Source organism: Lepus europaeus, chromosome 13 (assembly GCF_033115175.1).
Source record: "Lepus europaeus isolate LE1 chromosome 13, mLepTim1.pri, whole genome shotgun sequence".
NCBI lineage: Eukaryota > Metazoa > Chordata > Mammalia > Lagomorpha > Leporidae > Lepus > Lepus europaeus.
The window spans coordinates 55,502,708-55,521,631 of record NC_084839.1 but is presented as its reverse complement, the minus strand read 5'-3'; positions in this window follow the sequence as shown (position 1 = coordinate 55,521,631).

Here is an 18,924-nt window from a genome sequence, read left to right as displayed (position 1 = left end):
TAGGCTAAAAACCAGGTGGTCTCATTCTTGGTTCTCTCACGTTGTTGCTATCAAAAAAGGCCCTGGAAAATTTTTATGTGATCATCTTTAAATTTCGTAAGGCTTTATTAACTCATAAGGTTAAGGTAATTATTGTCTTACTTCTTACTTTGACCTTTCTCTGCTCCATTTTTTTAGACCTAAAAATCAAGCCATGCTTAATCCCTCTTACCCAGAGAAACTATAGGCAAAGTGTAAAGATAAAAAAGTTATCTTATAGTTTCCAAGACCTTATTTATGTGACCTGTTTCTCTTCCATGACCTGCTTTTCCCCTTGGCATCCTCTTCCCCTCACCCACATGCGACTTTGTCACACCAGGAAACTGTTACTCTCTTACTGCACAAAACAGTATGGGAGAACTGAGTTACTGTGCAATTATCTCTGTCCTCAGAGTTAAGAGCTCACTCTCCTGTTATAGAAACTCAAGAAGTAAGTATTCAAGTGTTTGAGTTTGCGGGTGCTAGGAAAAGGTGCTTTCTCTGCTCCCTCTAAACTAGGAAATGGGATGTGTACATTACACAGACATGTGAGGCTCAATCTTGGTTCCGGTTATAGAGACAGACTGTGGGAGGACCAGGAAAACAGCTTGGATCTTCTGTGCACTTCCAGCCATAGACAGTAAACATTTTGTTGGTTGACTACCTCCTGGGCAAGGGGCTGGAAGCAAAAAAAATGTGCAAGTATTCGCCCTTTAGGGATTGCTGGGCGATTGGAAGAGATAGATGGAGGTATCAATTTATAGGATAATGGCATATTTGTGGCGTTGGACCCAGGAGGGATTTGGTAAGGTGATATTTAAGACAGGTGGCCTATACCCCATCCTGCTCTTCAATCCTTTCTTGCTATCTGAAATAATCCAGACTCTGCAGCATTTCACCCCCCAAATCTTTGTGTTCTAGCAAATCATCATTCTCCTCCATCTCTCAATTTCCCAACCTCGGTGGCTGTGCTCCTATCTCCCCCCGCCCAGATATCACAATCCTTATCTCTGGTTTGGGCTCCTCACATTCACTCTGGATCTTCCCTGAATCCATGAGACAGTGAAAGACATTCTCCAGCTGCTGCCTTACTCTGGGGTTTCATTTGGTGACTTGATTCCTCATGCCCCAATAACAGTGATACACAAGAAAATCCTCTGAGAACCCAGAAAAGAAAAATGTCCCTACCAATAGAAGAATGAGTAATCTTCCCTAAGGGGGCCCCATTCACTCTGATCTTTAAAAATGAACTGGGGTTTGGCAGGAAGAGGGGAAGGGAGGCATTAAGCGCTAAATGTGCCTTAAAACATGGAGGTATGACAACTGTGGTGTGTCTGAAGGACCAGAGGGTCCACCAGGAAGTCATATCCATACCTCGCTCACCTGTCATGAACATTGACACCCAACCCATAAGGACAGGCTTTATCTCGATAGACCCAGAGCTCGCACCTGACAGTATATATTTGCCAATGAGAGAGAGAGATTGCCCTGCCAAAAAGAGAAAGTTTCAGACAGCACTTTGCTATTGAGCTAATCTACTGGGGTTGAGTGTATTAGTTATTGCTGGAAATAGTTATTTTGGCCTTGGAACCTTTCTGTTCCTGGCCTGCAAGCCCAACACACACACACACACACACTCACACTCACACACACTCGCACACACATACATATAAGAGCCAGTACCTCCAAACAGTCTGCACTTACCCTCTCCACAGCAACACCTCTCATTGTGCCATTGGTTCTGAGATGTTTTCCTTAACCATAGGTGGGGCCCATCTTTCTGATTTTAACTTCTTCCCACCAGGAGGGAGAGATTTATCTTGACAAACCATTTGGAATTGCTAGGGGAATATTAATAAAATGTGAGCGTGCATCTCGCAGCAGTGAGGAGAATACCCGAGAAGTTTGAAAGCTTCCATAGGAGATTAGAGGCGGCTGTAAGGAAATGCGCTCCCCGGTAGTGAGCTCCCGGCGCGGATCTTTCACTATCCAGGAATCTCTAATTACTAATACAGTACATGAACAGTATGATATGTCCTTACAATTGCAGACGCCTTTTCAAAGATAATCTTTAATAGTTTATTTGACAACCTGTAAAATTATAGAAAATTATTAGTCTTGGGAATTACAAAAATCCCTGTAGTACAGTCAAACAATAAAATTATAATTACCTGTGGGTAATTGAAATTTAACTGTTTTTTTATTGTATATTACACATCAATAGCAACATAAGTTCAAGAGGTTTTTTTCTTCTTTCCTTTTTTCTTGCAGAACCTGAGAAAATGGACAGCCCTGTTGGGGGCTGGTGAGCTCCTGTCACAGTACTGAGCTTGAACAATTTCGATTAAAGCCCCATGTTTGAGACTGTCATTAGACCTGCATTAAATTACATATCTGGAGTGTTAAAAAATAAAGAGTACAGGAGCTTTTTCTCAGCTACATAAGGTAGGTAGTTAAGGCCCTGATTATCTTTAAAGGTCTATTTTTTCCCTCCACTGAAAGTCATTGTTTCTTTCATTAAACATAAAACACATTTAAGAACACTAAACTGTGCAGACAGGAATATTAGGATGGCATATTCCAAAGTGCCTTTGTTCTGTATTCATTGCTCTGGCTTGACTTTTGCATTGTATAATACGATTTCATTATTTAGCTCTCACTCAGCTGAACTGAACAGGATTGGCATTGCCTGGGACCCCCTAATTTCCTAAGATTTTGACAAAGTGTCCCCCTGCCTTCTTCCTCTTCCTTGGTCAACCTCTGCAGAGAAATAATAATAAATAAATAAATGAACATGGGCCAACAATGTCTTTAAACCACAGCGAGGTACTGGCCCTTTTCCTGTGAGGGACAGAGAACTCAAAGCACCTCCAAACTCCACTCCTCTGCTTTCCTTTGTTCATAGGAACCGCTGGTTGTTCCAAGCTGGGCCAGGGGTTTATCTGAGGGGGAACCAAGTAATGGACCTGTGGACCTGTGCATGGCAAAAAAAAAAAAAAAATCAGCAACAGAGCTGCCTCCTTTTACACAAATTGCCTGCACCCTTTTCTGCCCCTCCTGTCAGCCTCCCAGTCTCAGAGTCCTGCCATTTCCTGTCTATAAACATCGCTACAAGGACTTTGGCAAATCACAGACCTCAGGACAACCCTTTGAAGCCTTTATCCAGAAGTAGCAGCTTCAGGCCAAGTGGTCTGACCCAGTTCCATCTCTCTGGTTTGTAGAGCAATGGGAATTTAAATCTGCTTTTATTTCACCCGACACTGTCTGATTTTCACCTCTTTATCTGGAAAGAAAGAAATAGGGTCAAAGAATGTGGAATGTTCAGGACTGATATAAGAAATTAGCCAGCAGGCTAGTGCTACCCTTTCTTCTATAAGCCGGCTGAGGGGTCCTGTGTGGGAGGACAGGAGGCCTTCATCTCCCATGGCCATCACTGGGGAGTTCATGACCTGTGAGGAAGAAGAAGGGGCAGCTGCATCTTCTAGAACCTTGCTTTGATTATATTAAGTGAATGAAGACTTACAGGACAAAAGAAAATGAAGTTCAGAAAAAGCAGCATCATTTCCTGTCTTCTCATGTCCTCCTTCATTAATTCATGTGATTACAAACACTGAAATGAACACGCACACTGAGTTTTAAGGTAGGATATCATCAAAATTTCCCATCTACCACAGATCAAATTGTATCCTCCTCTAAATTCTACCCTAGCCCCCAGTGTGGTGATATTTGGAAATGGGGTCTTCAGGAAGAAATTAGGTTTAAATGAGGTAAGTAGAGACATCAAAGAGTTTGTTCTACCCCAGCACATGTATTCACAAATAGCTCATGTGAGCGCACAGTAAGATGGTAGATAAATGTAAACCAGAGAGAGGGCCCTCACATGAACTCAGCCTTACTGGCATCTTGGGCTCTGATTTCCAGAGCTCAGAACTGTCAGAAAATACATTTCTCTCGCTTAAGCCACCCAAGTCTGTGGCTTTCTCCTATGGCTGCCTGTGCCGACTAAGGCACCATTCAATAGTGAGGTCACAAGTGCATCAACTCAAGAGTCAAGGTTGCAAAGCAGTTACACGTATAGCATCTGTTTTGAAAAAAAAAAAAAAAGTAGTCCTCTTAAAACGAGTTCTATATCTTGATTTAATGGGGCCCCTTTTGAATATCAAATATTATCTTCTGTCTGAAGGTAAGGTAGAAAATGCATATACCATTAATCTGTGCTGGAAGTGATGAAAAGTTAGCATATTGCCCACACGTAGATGACTCATCCAGGTGAGGAATGTCCTCTACACATTGGAGGAAACTAATACAGGTTTGGGCTCTGGAATTCTTGCTTTTGTAAAATATTAATATGGCATATGCTTTGAAACAGGACAAGCTCATCCCTGATTTGCTCATTTCTCATCTCCGTTTCCCCATTGGAACATAGGCTCTGTGAGGGTAGCACTTGGTGGTGTTTATCCCATTTAGTCTCACAACACCCTATGGCCTTCATGGGCCACGACCCCCAGCCCTGTAGCCCCAGCCCAGCCTGCTCCTGTACTCCTGTTCCCCACTGTGCTTCTTCCCCAGCCATCAGGTCCCTTGCTGTTCATGAAGGCACCAGCTCTGCACTTGTCTACTTTGCCTTTCTGTGTTTGTGTCTCGTCGCACCTGCTTGGAGAGGTCTTCTGATGACTCTCCCACAGTTCACATGCCTTCAAAACAGGCATTCTGCTCCTCTGCCTGCTTTATTTTTCCTCATAGTGTGCATTACCTCCTGGAAAGAAACTTCAGCACTGATAAACACTCAAAAATATGAGGGGACCTTCAAATAGTTCATGGGAAATATATGAAAAAGCTATCTGAGGATTTCAAAAAAGCTGGCACAAAAACAAACTCATCTTTCCATGTCATTTTGCATGAACTTTCTGAAGTGCCCTCATCTGTCTTGAATGAGTAGAATAGGTTTAAGTAAAACATGTCCTGGGATGGGAGTTGGAGAAAGAGCTCAAAGTGGCTCACTGTGGTCCTGAGAGTCATCGACAGAAACAAGGGCAGCAGGAGTGGTTTGGATGGTGGGGATAACAAATCACTGGTGAATTATTTTGATTTTGATGCGGACGTTTGTCATTTCAGATTTCTAAATCGGAAGCAGGTGATCTCTGCAGAAGTGCAGATTCTTCCTTGGGTCCCACAATTCAGCATTACACTGAGGAGATAAATGTGGAAACCATCAAATCCATAATAAGGGAAAACCTGGTTTCCACCAATTTAATCTCTATTAAAAGCCTCATAAACCACGTTTTGGTAAAAGGGACTAATATCTGACTCACAGCTATGCCCAGCTTCTAACTCAAGTGGCATATGTTTCTTCATATTCCTCTTTAAAAAGTCAATGGTTTATGAAATTATCCAAATATCTGAATCCCTCCCTAGCCAGAAAAGAATCACTAAATGCAAAAGAATTTAAATTGCACACATTCCATAATCCCCTTAGACTTTTTCTTTCCCTCCAAATGCAAGCTTTAGTTTTAAGAAAAGAAGCACATGCAAAACTCAGTAAATACGGGGTGGGCGGTACCACAATTTTGACTCAGTGCCCTGAGTTTTATTCAAGCTGATGAAAGGTATAGCTTAAAAATAGCCAAAAGCTATTCTCCCCCGCCCCACCCCATCCCCAAACCTTCATCAATTTTTCTTTCTACTTCAGGCAAAGTGAAGGTGAAAGCCTTTTTTTCCGCAGGGAAGTCTCCGCAGAGACCCCACTCGGGGGTACTGTGGGGGGAATGGGGGCTCTACCTCCTGGAGGCAATCCTCTAGAAAGACATCCTTTCTGAAGACTCTTCAGAATGCTTCATATGGTCAAGTGCAGGGCTCCCAGCTGCATGGCAGTCTGAGGGTCAAGGGTCACCGGAGGGCCCAAGGGATCTCAGTCTGGACAGTGTCCTTTGTGCCATTCAGCAGAAGCCTCCACCTGCGTCTTGTCTTCTGGGAGGTTTGAACGTTTTCAAAAGCAAGACAGAGTTCCAACCTCTGGCTTTCTGGGAGATTCTCACCTTCTATCAACCATCCTCTTCTGCCACTCTCCTTCATTTGGGCATCTCTTCAAGGGCTTATCTATGAGTTGTGCAGAAGTCAGTGTCTCTCTCAGTACGCATGTCCTACAGGTAGCAAATTCTTCCAGATTCAGTTATCCAAGGAGTGGATTTCTCTTAAGTCTGGAAGGGGGCACCACCCTGTTCTAAGTTTCATACGGATTTTAAGTCTTCCTAGCTGAAATAGGACTGGGTGATGGAGTCTTTGCACATCCCTTCCAGTCAAGGAGTCCGGGTTTTAGCTCAGTCCCAGATAATTCTTGTGAAAAAAGTGAAACTTCTGTTCTAGCTAATTCAGTCTTCAGCACATTTGCTACTGTTTTTTAGAAGCCAGAGGCGATTTACAAGAGAACTTGCAAAGCCATTTTGCCTGAACAAATTCTCCATCTGGTGATTCACTGAACACTATCTCTGATTTCTTAAAGGAAGAAACAAGAAATGCACTTAGAAGGCCTCATGTTGACGTCTACCTGCCAAGAGATCTTACTCTGCTGAATGTCCATGCCTGCTTATGTAAATTTACATTAAAAACACTCTGGCAAGATTCCTACTATTCCTTTGCTTTTAGCTAATAACTCAATGAAGCTGCCAGTTGGGGCCTTGTGAAGAGTTGAAGTTGGGAGGAATTTGGTAAAAACAAAAACAAAACTCTCCATGTGTTGTTTCCTGAGACCCACACTCAAATTGGAGTATTTTTAGTTGGTTGTTCTGTGATGCTGATGAAGGAAACTGGGGCTAAGGCATTCGTATTACCTCTTGCAGGAAACAGAATGATTATGGAGGTCCTTGTTCTGCAAAGGCAAAAACTGGATGTGTAATGGTGGGAAGTGACACTGATCACACACAGGCTCTGCTTTCTCATCCTGGGTCTGCCTCCTCTACCAAATCCAGCCCTGGGCCATCTCCCCCGCTGGTCACCCAGTCACCCTGGGTGGCCTGCTGGCATTCCTGTCTGCTGTGCCTGGATCTGGCAGCCTTCTGTGCCCCCCCTGATGTCCGACAGCCAGAAGCACCCAACCACTTGCAGACCACTTTTCTTCACTCACTGATTGCATCCCTTCTGCTTCTGCCCCTTTTGCCACTAGAGAGAGTATCTCCCCATCAAGTAAGTTGGTTTTTCAGCCAACTTGCACCTAGGAAAGGAGATTGTAGTTTCCCACTGCCCCTTCCCAAAGGCTGCTTTCTTAATGTCACCTTCTGATTTTCATTCAGCTGATTTTCTTCGTGTTTTGCTCCTTTACTTTGTAATTCTTTTTATGTGATCCTTGCTGCTATTTGACTTTGGATTGTGCTTTCTTTTTATCAGCCTCTTGCATGGTTAACTATGGGGACAAGTGTCTGGGCCAGGAGTAAGAACAGACAGATGGACTGGGCTGAGAAAGGCTGTGAGGTTCACAGGATGCAGAAAAAAAAAATGGAAATGTTGCATACAACATCATGTAAGGAAATAGACCAAAACTGAGTTGTATGCATCCACTTATACATGTATTCATTTGTTCATGGACTCAACGCCTGCCTGGAACAAATACTGAGCTTCTTAGTTGTCTCTTTTATAGGATTGCCCACAATTATGTCCTCTTGCTATTCAGGAATCCTAGACTCTGACAGCCATCCTCCAAACAGATGTCAACTGTCCCTTCCCTTAGCCAGAGACAAGAGATCCAAGCACTAGTCTCTCACTCTAAGGCACAGCATGACAAACGTGACACTTTCACTTAGGAGATTGTAAAGCATTTATTCATTCACTGATTATTCTTCCAATCAACCTATCATTTAACAGATATTTATTGAGCAAAAGCCTTGTATGTACCAAGTATTATTCTCAATACTGAGGAAGTAACAGACAATAAAATAACATCTCTGGACTCGTGCAGCTGACGTAGTAGGGCAGCAGATCCAGAAGAGATATACATATCCTTTTAGGTGTTGATAAATTCTGTGAAGACAAATTAGGTCACCATACAAAACTATGGGGAGAACTTAAATTGTGAGGTGGAGTGGTTGGAAATGCTCTACTAGTAATTTGTCATTTGAATGGATGCAGCATATGCATGGGCCATGAGGGTATCTAGGGGAAGAGAGTGTTAGATAAAACAAGCAGGAAATGAAGAACCCTCAAGCAGAGGAGCACTTAGCGTATTTAGGATATAGCAAACCTTGCAGTCATCTAGGAGTTCTCTATCCTATAAACACCCATAGACTTTGCATTTTCCAAGAAATAGTGCCCACTGCCTTGTGACTACCTGTTTATTGCTTATCTTCTCCTGAGAGCTACACATTACATGAAGCAGTGACTCTGACTGCTTGCCTTACCCCCACATCCTAGTGCTTCCTCAATATCTACTACTTCAGAGGTACACTATAAATAGCAATCAAATGAATGAGTGGATGTCTGAATAAATTGCCCTATAAAATGAGATAATGCACATAAATCTCTTAGCTTAGTGCCAGACATATATGATACATTGAATGGATTTCAGGGACAATATGTTGCTGATGTGGATAATAATGATGCAACTGAGGAGTTGCATAGAGAGACTGCTTCTGGTCTGTGGGTGAGCCTGTGCAGCAAGAAAGTAACTCTCAGTGTTTCTGGCTAAAATGCTTCCATTTGGCTTGTGCCCTCTTTAACTTCAATGGTGGCAGTGAATGCATCTATAATGACCTGGACTTTCAGTAGCATCTGAAGAAGGTAGAGCTATTTAATTCTTAATTTACTATAGTCTCACAAGCAGGAGCAAGGTCATCAGACAGAAAACAATTGAATGATGTAAAATGAACATTGTTATCTGAGTGGAGGGTTAGAAAAGGAGACATAGTTTCTTAAAGTAAGTACCACTCTTTTGATCCATATAGAGAATTAGCCAATTTTTATCTCAAAGTTCTGGCCATTTGAACTTTGGAGGTATTACAACAAAGGTAGTCCCAATTTCTAAATAAGGGAGGAGTACATATCTCAGAAATGACAAAAAGGTCACATTGTCATTGAGCCATGAACCATTCTAGGTTAACTATAAACAACTGATAAAATCTCATATACATGGATATTAGAAGCTATAAGTACTACAGGTGTTATTTCACAAAACTCTCTCAATACATCATTTCATAGATAAGGAAACCCAGGTTTACAACAATTAGGTTGTAATGCCACTCCCAAACTCATACCTTCATTAGGGTCCAGAGCCATAGAACCTAGATTTTCTTTTTATCTCTGAGAGGAATATTCATTCTGTTCATCTCTATAACTCCATAATTAGTCTCCCTGCTTTCTTTTTTGAAGGTTTTTATTCAATGAATACAAATTTTATATGTACAGTTTTTAGGGATATAGTGTTTCATCCCCCCATTCCCGTCCCCCCACCCCCACTCCCATCTCACCTCCTACTCCCTCTCCTGTTCCATTTTCCTTTAAGATTCATTTTTAATTGACTTTAGATACCAAAGACCAACTCTATACTAGAGATTTCAACTATTTGCACCCACACAGACACACAAAGTATAAAGTACAGTTTGAAGACAAGTTTTACTGTTAATTTTCATAGTACACCTCATTAAGGATAGAGGTCCAACATGGGGAGCAAGTGAACAGTGCACAGTTGTTAACAACTGACACTCTTATTTATTTATGACATCAGTGATCACCCGAGGCTCTTGACATGAGCTGCCAAGGCTATGGAAGCTTTTTGAGTTCACAAAGTCTGTCGGTTTTTAGACAGGGCCATATGCAAAGTGGAAGTTCTCTCTTCTCTTCAGGGAAAAGTACATCCTTCTTTGATGGCCCCTTCTTTACATTGGGGTCTCACTCACAGAGATCTTCCATGCAGAACTATTTTTGCCACTCTGTCTTGGCTTTACATGCCTGAAATGCTCTCATGGTATTTTTCAGTCAGATCTGAATGCCTTAGGGGCTGATTCTGAGGGCAGAGTGCTGTTTAGGGCATTTGTCATTCTATGAGTCTGCTGTGTGGACTGCTTCCCATGTTGGAACTTTGTCTCATTTGTAATTCTATCTATTGTTATTACCAGGCACTTGATCTTATTTATGTGATCCCTTTGACTTATGGTCCTATATATATGATCAATTCCATACTTAGTATGATCAGTTTATCACATAAGATTCTCCCTGTTTTCAAACCTGTCCTTCTATAACCCTCTATAACCCATTCTACACAGAATATCAAAATAATCTTTTAAACTTGAAACTCGTATCATCTTATGTTACCTAATAAGTACTCTAACAGTTTTTCCTTGCAAGTAAGATCTGAATTCTTTATAATAGCACTATTGTTTGAGTTTTGTGTTAAAGGTGCTGAGAGGGTGAAAACTTTATACCAATTATGGTGTTTAGGAGGTGAGTCTAGTGGTAGGTCCTTATATCACTGAGAGTGTAAGCTTGGAAGGTAATGCTGAGATGGTTGGTTATAAAAGCCAGATTGGACTCAGCCACTCTCAATGCTTCCTGGTTGGCCACATGATCCTTCCTTTGTGTACATCTACAATTGCCAGCCTCTACCTGCTCACTAGACACTGAACCAAGAGAGCTGCCTAATATTGAGCTGTGAACCTCCTGGATCGTGAGCCATAAAAAAAACTCCTTTTTCCAAAAGTAAGTTGCCTTAACTATTTTGTTTTAATAGAAAAAATCCAAACTAATACAAATGATCAACACTATATCTTAGCAAAAAATGACATTGGTTTATAGTAGGCAATAACAAATATTTAATAATATCTAAGTATACTAATACAAATGAAATAATAGGTGACGGAATTTATTTTTTCTCCCAATAAGATTACAAAATTAGTGAATTATGGCAAAACTGTGTGAACATCTTAATATAAATAAACTATTCAACAATGTTTCCCATAGCATTGATATATATGACACACAAACTGGATGAAAGTGGGTTAACTGAATTCACAATCAGACCTAAATAATGTATTTTAGCCTTCATCATCTAGTGGATGTTCACTTGATCCCTGGCTGGCCCAGCCTTATTAAGCCTGTTTACCAATGATTTTGATGACAACATGGAAAGGAAACTTATACAATCTAAAAAGCACAAAGCTGGAAAGGACAGTACATATAACAATCAACATTCAAAATTGTTCTGACAGGCTGGAATTCTGAGCAAATTCCAATAAGATGAAATTTAATAGGAATAAATATAATGTCCTGCATAAAAGTTCAAATAATTAATTGTCTAAGTACAGAATGGAGAGCCTTGGTTTGGCAGAATTTCATGCAAAAGAGATCTGGAGGATTTAGCCGACCACAACTTTAATAAGACCCATCAGTGTGAGGCAGATGCTTTAGAAAAAAAATCACATTCATAGGTTGCATTAGTAGAAACGCTTTCTCTAAATTGGAGCCAGTAATAGTCTCCCTACTCTGTGTTTCAGACCACATCCGGAGTATTTTGTTCAGTTCTGGGTGCCATATTTTAAGCAGGACACTTAATCCCATGGAAGAAAGCTAAGATGGGGAAAGTTTGAAAAGCAGTGAAATAACTGAAATTCAGAATAATTACAGTATTTTATGTTCTGTAAGATATTAGAAGGGTTTTACTTTTGCTGTTCAGGAAGTCAGACCTGAAATGAAGCCTCTAAATGGGTAGTAAATACATTCTTAAAATAAAATTTTGAATCAATAAAGAAATGGCCCAAAAAGAGGAAGGAAACTTTTTGTTGTACACAGGGGAGAATTACATGTACCTGGAGTAGTTTGACAATTTCAGTAACCACCTAAGCAAGCTGGAACACATGAACCACTTACCACTGAAGATTTTCACAGCAACGTAGGAACAAACAACTCAGCCTCTAAGGTAGACAATGAGTAGTTACATTATCACTATAACTATGGCCTCTGAACTAAACCTGGTGCTTCCTCTCCACCTGACTGTCCAGCGTGATCAACCCAACAGGATTTTCCTGTTCCACATTCAACAGTTCTCTGGATGTGGAATCAGCAACAATAAAACAGAAGTTGTTTCCTAGAGAATACGACTATTGTCCCCAAATAAAAATTCAAATGCTGTTCTAGGGCATACAAGGAGGGGCCAAGGGAAAACTTGCTTCCTTTGACCCTGACAAATTAATCTTAACCCAGGATCAGATTGAAAATGTTAAGGTGCTGCTGTGGGCTGCAGTCTAGGGATGTCTCCCTACTCACCATTATGATTTTGTTATTCTGGAGAATTGCAGGAATAAAAAACTAGCTGATGAAGGTTAAAAAGGAATTATACCTCTTTTCCAAGCATATGTATATTCCTCTGCTTTGTCGAAGCTATCATTAAGCGAAAAGATCATGTTTTATGCCAACATTCCTTTTTCTCTTGGTGCTAAGAACAGTGAAGGGACTGGCACTTATTTATAAGAAGAAAAGCAATGGTGGGGGAGTGGGTTGGAGTCAAGACTCGCTTAAGGAAGGATAGTGTGTATAAATAAGCAAGTGATCACTGATCAAAACTTATTTCTTTTATGAGGACTCTCCAGTGCATACCCTTCTAATCTTAGCTGAAACATGACAATAATCAGCCCATCAATTTTTCCACTCTTCATGGCTTTCTCAGTATAAGAATTTCAGTTGAAAATACCAAATCCCATTTCTCCTCTTTAAATTACCTTCTTTTCCTATTGACTTTAAGAAAAAGAACCAGCTAGAAATATGCTAGCCCATATTTGGTCTTGAGAACATTTAAATAAGAAAGAACGTACCTAGTTTCACAATATTCTTGCCACTTGAATTGATCTGTAATGGAACTAAAAGAGACATATCATTTCTTTCCTCCTCAAATGCTAAAATGAATTATGATGAAGTTTTTCTTTGAATCGGAGAATATAGTTATATGTTCCACTCCACCTGCTCTTCTCTTTGGCCAACCTCAGTTTCCTGGAATTTGCACAGCCAGGGCAGAGATTTCAAACATAGATTCTGTATTTTCTACAGCAAGAAAAAGCAAATGAATGAAGTTACATGCCTACCATCATCATATAGAAAAATCAACTCAAGATGAATCAAAGTCCTACATCTGAAACCTGAAACTAGGAAACTGATAGAAGAAAACATAGGAGAAACATTTCAAGACATTGGAGTAGGTGATGACTTCTTGGATAAGATCCCAGAAGTACAAACAACAAAAGAGAAACTAAGCAAATGGAATTATATCAAACAAATGGAATTATGTCTCAAACTCACAAGCTTCTGCACAGTAAAGGAAACGATCAATAGAGTGAAAACATATACAACAGAATGAGAGAAAATATTTTCAAGTGAGTTACCTGGGAAAGGATTAATATCCAAAATATATGAGCAACTTCAAAAACTCAACAACAACAAAAACAAAACAGCCAAAACTGTTAAGAAACTGACAAAAGAACTGAATAGACAGTTCTCAAAAGAAGAAATACAACTGGCCAACAAATGTTTGAAAAATCTTAAGTATCACTAGCCATGAGGGAAATGCAAATCAAAACCACAATAAGATATCACCTCACCCATATAAGAAAAGCTATTTTCAAAAAGAGTGACAATTGAGGGTAAAGATGTGGAGGAAGGGCAACTCTTATACACTGTCAGTGGGAATGTAAATTAGTGCAGTCACTGTGGAAAAAAAAAGCAGGAAGATTTCTTACAGAGCTAGAAATAGAAATGCCAAATGATCCAGCAATCCCACAACTGAGTATATACCCAAAAGACAGGAACACATTGTATCAAAGAGAAATCTGCACCACCACATTTATAGCAGCACTGTTCATAATAGCCAAAATATAGAATCAACTAGGTATCCATTTGAAATAAATTGTTGAAAAAGAAAAGTAGGTGCATTGAAGGTAATGCAGATATTTCATTCAGTTGAACTGGAATACCCAACGTATCTCTTCCTGTTTTCCTCCCATATCTGCTTCATCCAGGGAACAACCTTACCTTATAATAACATCTAAATTCCGATAGCACTTAGATCACTGTGTTAATATGTTTTATGTTTTGCATAACTTTCCTAGTAAGCGCTTAACATATACTTTTTCTGTCATAGTCCGACTATGAACTGGTAATGTGTTCTGCTCTTGGCAGAGCTGTACCTTGCTTTCTCCCCTCATTCTTTCCACTCATAACAAATGGTCCTTGCTATGATGGGAAGAGGATCAGAGATACTTTCTTCCATTGAAAAACATTGTTATATTAGTTAAAATTCATGTTTTTAATTTTGAATTAAGCTATCATAAAAACAGTAATGTACATGGACTCTTCCCACTGGAGGAAACAAAGTTTTTAAATACCAGTGAATCCTAATATCCCAAACAGGAAATATTGGCTAAATTAGAGGTGAAACAACCAACAACATTTATTCCAATTCCAGCTCAAATGTTGCTTCCCAGTCTCAGCCATCAAAATCCAATGTCGTTCACCACATTATACCATATTGAATTTGCATATGCCTATGTCAGAGCCACCTGTGAGTAAAGCTAAGCCAGGTCTCAGAGTTTTCACATATGGAGTGAAGAAATTGGCTTGAAAGTGTCAAGGGTTTCTCAATATTATATCATCAGCACTCTCCAGGACCCTGATACTGACTACAAGTTCTTTATCCTAAGTCCTAAGAGGTAATAATAAAATAATGAGAATAATTATTTAACAAGTTCATATACTAGTGTATCAGAAGGTTTACAACCACATGAGGGGTTTCTCTTCCTAATGGCCTCTTTCAGAACTAAGATACTTATTCCAGTGAGACTGCATTGATTTTATAATTTTCGTTTTTTAAAGATCTTCAGATACTGTTGCAGTTTGCTGAGAGGTAACATGAATTTACCTCTTTCTTTTTCAAATTTCAGTTATTGGAGAAGCAGAGAGACAGAGAAACAGACTGCCAGACAAGGGTTCCATCCTCTGGTTCCTTCCATAAATGCCGACAATGTCAAGATCAAAGCCAGGCTGTAGCCAGGAGCCAATAACTCAGTCCAGGTCTCCCATGATATGGGCAGTAACCCAACTGCTTGAACCATCACTGCTGCTCACAGGGACTGCATTAGAAGGAAGCCAGTGTTAGGAGCTGGAGCCAGGAGTCAAACCTAGAGTCTCCAGTGTTAGGAGCTGGAGCCAGGAGTCAAACCTAGAGTCTCCAGTGTGGTACAGAGGCATGAGAACCGCTAGGCTAAATGCTTATTCTCAAGATGTCTTTATCTTTTGAGATTTGATATAATTAAGTGATTAGAAATTGCATGTAACAGGCCAGCACCGCAGCTTACTAGGATAATCCTCCGCCTGTGGCGCCGGCACCCCGGGTTCTAGTCCTGGTTGGGGCGCCAGATTCTGTCCCTGTGGCTCCTCTTCTAGTCCAGCTCTCTGCTGTGCCTGGGAAGGCAGTGGAGGATGGCCCAAGTGCTTGGGCCCTGCACCGCATGGGAGACCAGGAGGAAGCACCTGGCTCCTGGCTTCAGATCAGCGCAGTGCGCCGGCCATAGCAGCCACTTGGAGGGTGAACCAATGGAAAAGGAAGACCTTTCTCTCTCTTTCTCACTGTCTAACTCTGCCTATCAAAAAAAAAAAAAAAAAAAAAAAAAAAAGAAAGAAAGAAATTACATATAACAGAAATTCAGTCAATCTTTATTTTTATTTTGTTCTTTTATTTTTTTTTAAAGGAAGGCAAAGAAGAACCAATTTGTGGACCTACTGGCTGAGTTTGGAGGTTTATAAGGCTTCTTCATGTCAGGTAAGAGTTATTATTTGACATTTTTCACTATAATTCAAGCTTTACGTCTTGCTTATAATTCTTGAGTCTATCTGGAATTTAATTCTGTAAATGCTGTAAGATAGGAAGTTCTTTCCAAGACTTGCTACTTCCTACCTTGTCCTTTATAGATTTGTGTTGGCCTTTTGATAGTTTATAAAATCCCCACTTATATAGGGCCATTTCTGAACAATGACTATCCCATGATTATATTTATTGGTTCCTTTAGGAATATAAAACTATTTTTATTGCACTGACTTTGAATTCTTAATAGCTAGTACCCAAGTCTCTGCTTTTGACTTTGTTTTTCAAACTTGACAATAGTTATGGACTCTATTAATTTTATATAATTTATCAAGTTTATATATTTTATCAAGTTTCTCAAAAAAAATCCAACTGATATTTTGGTAAGTAGTGTTTTTTAGGATAATTATAGGATAATAATTGAGAGCTTTGTATAGTTAAGCTGTCTCATCTGTGATGATGGATTGTAGTTTAATTGTTCTCCTTTAATATCTTTTAAATTCTACATGTCAAAATTGTGTATATCACGAATTGTTAATGTAATCTTATTTTTTTCTAAGGATATAACCAGGGTTTTTATTTAGTCAAGGAACACTGTTAGTTTTTTTTTTTTTTTTTGGGGGGGGGATCATCTTTTGTTGATAACCTAATTGAATTCTCTTGTTCCAGTAGTTTTAATAGTTCACTTTATATTGTTTAATCTTCTAGGAATGTTCATGAAGTTTTGGCTTCTCTCTTTTAACCTTATGCTTCATATTTCACTCAATGGCTTATGGAGTTGCTAAAGACCTAGTTTTATATTATACAGTAGACAATGGGGATACTTTATTTCTTTCTAATCTTAAAGTGAATTAATCTAATCATTTTCCTTTAAAGACATGTTTTCTCTAGATTTTTATCATTTAACATTTGTTAAGAATATATTCTTCCTAGTGTTTTGAGAGATTTATCTTTTAATCACCAGTAGGTATTGAATTTTATCAGAAAACATTTTCTGTAAAATTTTTGTGCTATTTCTGTTATAAAATGTATAATTCTATATTATCTGATATTGAACTATCCTTGAATTTCTTTAATCAGCCATTTATCACTTTGTATTCTATTCAATTCACTATTAAGAGTAATTAATATATAAGGGTACTTCACAAAATTCATATAAAATGAAATATCAATATAATGCACATTTTCCATAAACTTTTTGAAGACATCTCATAATTAGGAACCTCTTATTTATGTACTCAAGTCAAAATTTATTTATCTAAATTAAGATTTCTCTAGAGCCATGAGCTAGTTGTTTGCTTCCCCCTGCCACTTCCCTTGTCTTTTAAAGCAACTCTTATATAACAGAAGCAATGTATTTATTGAAACTTCTATGGAGCAAGTAAGTTAAATCACCTCAATATAATTAATATTTGCTTATTGATATAGATCACAGAATGACATAATAGCTCAATGATAAGATACTGAAAAATAGGAAACAAGCAAATTAATAAGAAAAAGATCCAATTGTGTAAAAAAGAATGAGTATGAATGCATAATTCTCAGAAGGAAAAATAAATGGTAGCAACTAAAAGAGAAAGTGTTCAAATTCATTAATAATAAGAGAAAATCAAAGCACAAATATGATATTACTTCATAGCCATGAGATTTATAAAAATGAGAGCCAGATAATACCAAAAATTAGTGGAGTTTGAAATAAAATATTTCTTGTGTTCTTAATGGAAGTAAAGCTGCTGTAAACTGTTGGGCAACCACCTGACAGTACTCTATCATATTCAGATACCCCAGGATTCCGCAATGCAATGTTCTCAAATGTTTCCTGTAAACTTGATGTATGGTAAAGACTTTTTATTTATACATTGAGGAGGTAGATTTTTTTAAAAATGGTAAAATCACATTATAGAATTCTATTCAACAGTTAACAGTAACTGAATAAACATATAAAGACCTTATTTTTTTAAGCACAGAAATGAAAGGAAGTTACAAATACAATTAAGGGTTTCATACAGTGCCATTCACGTAAACCAAAAACATACAACAAAGCACACCAAATACTGGACAATGCTAAATTCAATTCCAGGCTTATGTATTAAGCATATCAGAGTCATTGTTACAGAAGTAAGGAGAACTAAAATGAAAGCAAATACATACATTACCTACATTTTATCTATACACAAATCTGCAAAACAAAGGGGGCTTCTCATAAACCTTTCAGACAATGCCATGAACTGAGATATGTGATTAACCTGAAATAAAACTAAACAGAAGCTGGCGAGGCATTTCTTGGAACCCAAGGGATTTTGGAAATGGAAAGTGTCAGAAAATCCAGAAGATGCCTCCCCACCACCACTACCACCTGCATCTCTTGTTGTCTCTGTGCATTTTCCTTTCTATTCTATCTGTCCCACTGGTTTTTCTGTTCAGCACACATGGCGAGAGTCTCATACATATCCTTACATGTTTATATCCTCTCCTTTCAAAAGTCCACCTCAAGTTGATTTTTAGGAAATGCAAAAGTAATTCACAGTTAAGATGGATGAAAATGGTAGCACATTTTAGTTATTATAAAATTTGATGTCATGCAATAAGATTATTTTTATGAGGAACACATTGTAAGAGAAGAGGAGTTTTTGTGTGTGTGTGTTTTTTTTTTTAATTAATTTATTTGAGGACAGCGGTCCTGCATGGGAAGTTAGTGCACAGTGACTCGTCTGTCCTCAGTGAGTTGTATTGAGAGTTAACTGTAAAACCAGTTCTCAGACAGTTGTGGGTGTGTGTGTGTATGTGTGCAAATTGTTGAAATCTTTACTTAGTATAGAGTAGGTCTTCTGTGTACAGAGTTAATTGAAAATGAATCTTAATGGAGAATGGGACTGGCAAGGGGAGAGGGAGGAGGAGGAGGAGTGGGAGAGCAGATATGGTGGGAAGAATAACTATATTCCTCAAGTGGTATTTATGAAATTTGTATTCCTTAAAAAATAAATTTAAAAAATTTTAAACAAAACACAAAAATACAAAAAAATTAATTTATTTGAAAGGCAGTATTGCAGAGAGGAAGAGAGAGACAGAGACAGAGATCT